Source organism: Eschrichtius robustus, chromosome 18, assembly GCF_028021215.1.
Source record: "Eschrichtius robustus isolate mEscRob2 chromosome 18, mEscRob2.pri, whole genome shotgun sequence".
Classification (NCBI taxonomy): Eukaryota; Metazoa; Chordata; class Mammalia; order Artiodactyla; family Eschrichtiidae; genus Eschrichtius; species Eschrichtius robustus.
In genome coordinates, this window is record NC_090841.1 from 8,689,381 (window position 1) to 8,693,816 (window position 4,436).

Below are 4,436 nucleotides of genomic sequence, written 5' to 3' on the forward strand. Positions count from 1 at the left end.
GTCTGGCCAAAAATATTCTACAAAGTTGAGTCCATAAAATATCCTGTAAAAAATGTTTCAACTGCTGATTTTGGCTGTCTTTTGTAATGTTAGACTTCAGAGTGTGTTTGTCTCCCTCATAGTAGATTTGCCATTGCTTCTTCCTGCCCTCGGAGCCTCTGAAATCAGGAGGAGGAAGGGGAGTTCAGACGCCTGCCCTACTGTCAATATCAGCTGGAGAGAGCAGGGCCCCCGCAGAGCCAGCAGGAACTTGGTTTACTGCCTCACGTTCCCTAAACCCACATGCTGCTTTCTTAGATGACCAGCTCTCTAAGCACCATAGCTCCAGGAGGAAGCTGCACGTTGTTTTCCCTTTACTGGTGAGTGTCTTTTCATGATGAGGATGGGAAAGACCCACCTCACCCCTGCCTTCACACCATGAGCCTGGCTCCTTCCCTGTGTGCTATGGAGAACTTCAAGTCTCTTCACCCTGCAGAACCTGGGTGTCCAGACCCAGAGCCCAGCAGGCTTTTCTTTTCAGCCAGCTCACCCTTCTGCATCTCAATTCCATCTCTGGTCCAGGATGATAGTCCTCTTGTTTTAAATTCTGGCTAAGGTCCTTTGCTTTTATTTTTAAATATGTCCCCCATCATTGCTATATTTTACTTATTTCTGTACACGTTCACTTTCCAAGAGTGAACACCTGACAATAACTCCAAAAGTGTGGTTATATTCCTGCATTAACCTATGCAAATCCTGCTGTGCCTTCATGCATTTCACAAACATCTGTTAGTTCCTAATATGTACACTGTTCTAAGCTCTATGTGAGTGTGGGTCGGGGTGGGGATGGGGGAGATGGGTGCAAAACGTTTTGACTTCCAGGTCCCTTTAATTTAATATGGGATTAACTCTTATACTCAAATAACTATAACGTGGACCGTGCACATCATCTTCTGAACCAAAATCAGGATGCACGGTCTAACTGTAAGCAAACAATGTAATCTTCCTAATACGTTTCCCTATCGACAAAACTTTAACAATAGTAACACCTACTACTTTGAGTCGTTTTCAGGACTAAATAATATAATCCAAGTAAAGCACTTAGCTCAGTATCCGGCACAAAGAAAGTACTCAGTGATATTAACTATCATCTTTTTTTTTTTTTAACATCTTTATTGGAGTATAATTGCTTTACAATGGTGTGTTCGTTTCTGCTTTATAACAAAGTGAATCAGGTATATGTGTACATATATCCCCATATCCCTTCCCTCTTGCGCCTCCCTCCCACTCTCCCTATCCCACCCCTCTAGGTGGTCACAAAGCACCGAGCTGATCTCCCTGTGCTATGCGGCTGTGTCCCAATAGCTATGTGTTTTACATTTGGTAGTGTATATGTCCATGCCACTCTCTCACTTCGTCCCAGCTTATCCTTCCTCCTCCCCGTGTCCTCAAGTCCATTCTCTATGTCTGCGTCTTTATTCCTGTCCTTCCCCTAAGTTCATCAGAACCATTTTTTTTCTTTTTTTAGATTCCATATATACGTGTTAGCATACGGTGTTTGTTTTTCTCCTTCTGACTTACTTCACTCTGTATGACAGGCTCTAGGTCCATGCAGCTCACTACAAATAACTCAATTTCATTTCTTTTTATGGCTGAGTAATATTCCATCGTATATATGTGCCACATCTTCTTTATCCATTCATCTGTTGATGGACATTTAGGTTGGTTCCATGTCCTGGCTATTGTAAATAGTGCTGCAATGAACATTGGGGTGCCTGTGTCTTTTTGAATTATGGTTTCCTCAGGGTATATGCCCAGTAGTGGGATTGCTGGGTCATACGGTAGTTCTACTTTTAGTTTTTTAGGAACCTCGATACTGTTCTTCATAGTGACTGTATCAATTTACATTCCCACCAACAGCGCAAGAGGGTTCCCTTTTCTCCACACCCTCTCCAGCATTTATTGTTTCTAGATTTTTAGATGATGGCCATTCTGACTGGCGTGAGGTGATACCTCATTGTGGTTTGATTTGCATTTCTCTAATGATTAGTGATGTTGAGCATCCTTTCATGTGTTTGTTGGCTATCTGTATATCTTCTTTGGAGAAATGTCTATTTAGGTCTTCTGCCCATTTTTGGATTGGGTTGTTTGTTTTTTTGATATTGAGCTGCATGAGCTGCTTGTATATTTTGGAGATTAATCCTTTGCCAGTTGCTTCATTGCAAATATTTTCTCCCATTCTGAGGGTTGTCTTTTTATCGTGTTTATGGTTTCCTTTGCTGTGCAAAAGCTCTTAAGTTTCATTAGGTCCCATTTGTTTATTTTTATTTTTATTTCCATTTCTCTAGGAGGTGGGTCAAAAAGGATCTTGCTGTGATTTATGTCACAGAGTGTTCTTCCTACGTTTTCCTCTAAGAGTTTTATAGTGTCTGGCCTTACATTTAGGTCTTTATTCCATTTTGAGTTTATTTTTGTGTATGGTGTTAGGGAGTGTCCTAGTTTCATTCTTTTGCATGTAGCTAAAAATATGGAATGCCTCACAAATTTACGTGTCATCCTTGCGCAGGGGCCATGCTAATCTTCTCTGTATCATTCCAATTTTAGTATATGTGCTGCCAAAGTGAGCACTAGCTATCATCTTGATAGGCAGCATGCCAGCCTCAATCACCATGATTTAAAAAAAAAAAAAAAATATATATATATATATATATATGGTAGTCTCCCAGGCAAACTATTGTCATTTAGCAAATTTTCTTCTCTAAGTCAGACAGGGAAGGACAAATATCGTATGATATCACTTACATGTGGAATCTAAAAAAAGTGGTACAAATGAACTTATTTACAGAACAGAAATAGAGTTAACAGATGTAGAAAACAATCTTATGGGTACGAGGAGGGAAAGGGGGGGAGGGATAAATTGGGAGACTGGGATTGACATATACACACTACTATATATAAAATAGATAACTAATAAAGGTCCTACTGTATAGCACAGGGAACTCTACTCAATACTCTAATGACCTATATGGGAAAAGAATCTTAAAAAAAGTGGATATATGTATAACTGATTCACTTTGCTGTACAGGAGAAAGTAATACAACATTGTAAATCAACTATACTCCAATAAAAATTTAAAAACAAACAAAAATATAAAAAATTTTCTCGTCTCCCAATTCTTGCTATCCCTGTGTTGTGGAAATCACTTTTTTGTCCCCTTCACCATTTTATTCCTGTGCATACTCACCTCTGCCCGGGAGGGATTTTTCCAGCACAATCACATATCTGTGTTACGCATGAAAGAGGTTGTTTGTTTTGAAAGGGCTCTGCTCTGAAGAAGGTGAGAACTCACCATTTCCTCTTTGGATGAAACCACGGATGGGTTTCCCGAGGCTCAGAAAAAGGGTCATGTGACAAAGAGGGTCCTGAGGGTGGGCAGAGGGTGGAAAAGGATGAAAACCAGGGAGAAGGGCCCCCTAGAAGGGCTTCACTCTGAGAAGTCCTCTGCATGGTCTGAAAAATGACCAAAGGGAACAGTGAAGAGAGATTTTAGACCATCCTCCTGACTCAAAGAGTATTTGTGATTGGCAGGATTCTTGCCGGTAACAGGCTATCCCTGGACCCTGCAGAAACGGCAGAGTTATGCCAGTTCTTACAAAGACAGAAGCTTGGTCCCAAGTTCGGTGCCCGGAGACAGCAGACCCTGGATCACTGCAGGCTAACAGGGAAGAAGGCAGTGCCTGTCCGATGGATTTCCATAACTCATGTGGGATATTTGGGGCCATGAAGTGTCCTGGGAGTGGCCCCTTCACAAATATTTTAAATGGAGGCTCTTGTAGAAAATCTAAGATGAATGGACACCAGAGCAGGGTAGATGCCACGCAAACCACTGGACAGGAGAAAGGCACAAGGGCTGCTCCTCCCTGACCAGAAAGGCCTGTAGGTGTTGTGAGCATGAGGTCTTTCTGAGTGAATTTAGCAACGTAAAAGCAGAACGATGATGTGTCAGCACTAAGAGCGAACTTTTATTTATTTTTTGCCTGTCTTACAACCACAAAGAGAGTTGAAAAGAGAAACATAATGTTGGCTGATGGCCTGTTTTACTGATGAAAATGAGAAGGCTGTAAAGGAGGTAAAAGCCCTGCACACATGGCTAAGGGCCCCTGGGGTCATGCCTAACAAGTCAAGTTCATTTGGGCAAACACAGAAAAAAATAGTAAAGCTTGAACTTAGTCCAAGATTTAGAATGGATTTAAAGAAAGAAGTCAACCAGCCACACTCATTTTTCATAACCTTGGTGTCACAGCAAGAGTATTTTTGAGGTACTGGAGCTTCCGTAAATTAAAACAACCCTTTTGAGCAGCCACCTTACTTCAGCAGAAAGCAGGCAGTGTTAAGACTCATTTTTAAACATTCTCTTGGATTTGATGTGGGGTAGATGTAAGTCCCAAGACTTCCCT

At 41.4% G+C, this 4,436-nt stretch overlaps 1 non-coding gene across 1 annotated transcript; it reads right to left on the reverse strand.

Moving 5' to 3' along the window:
* Positions 1-2,500: 2,500 nt before the first annotated feature.
* On the reverse strand, positions 2,501-2,607 carry LOC137752289 (U6 spliceosomal RNA). Its single transcript, XR_011071133.1, has one exon. It is a non-coding gene; the product is annotated as a U6 spliceosomal RNA (small nuclear RNA).
* Positions 2,608-4,436: the final 1,829 nt, after the last annotated feature.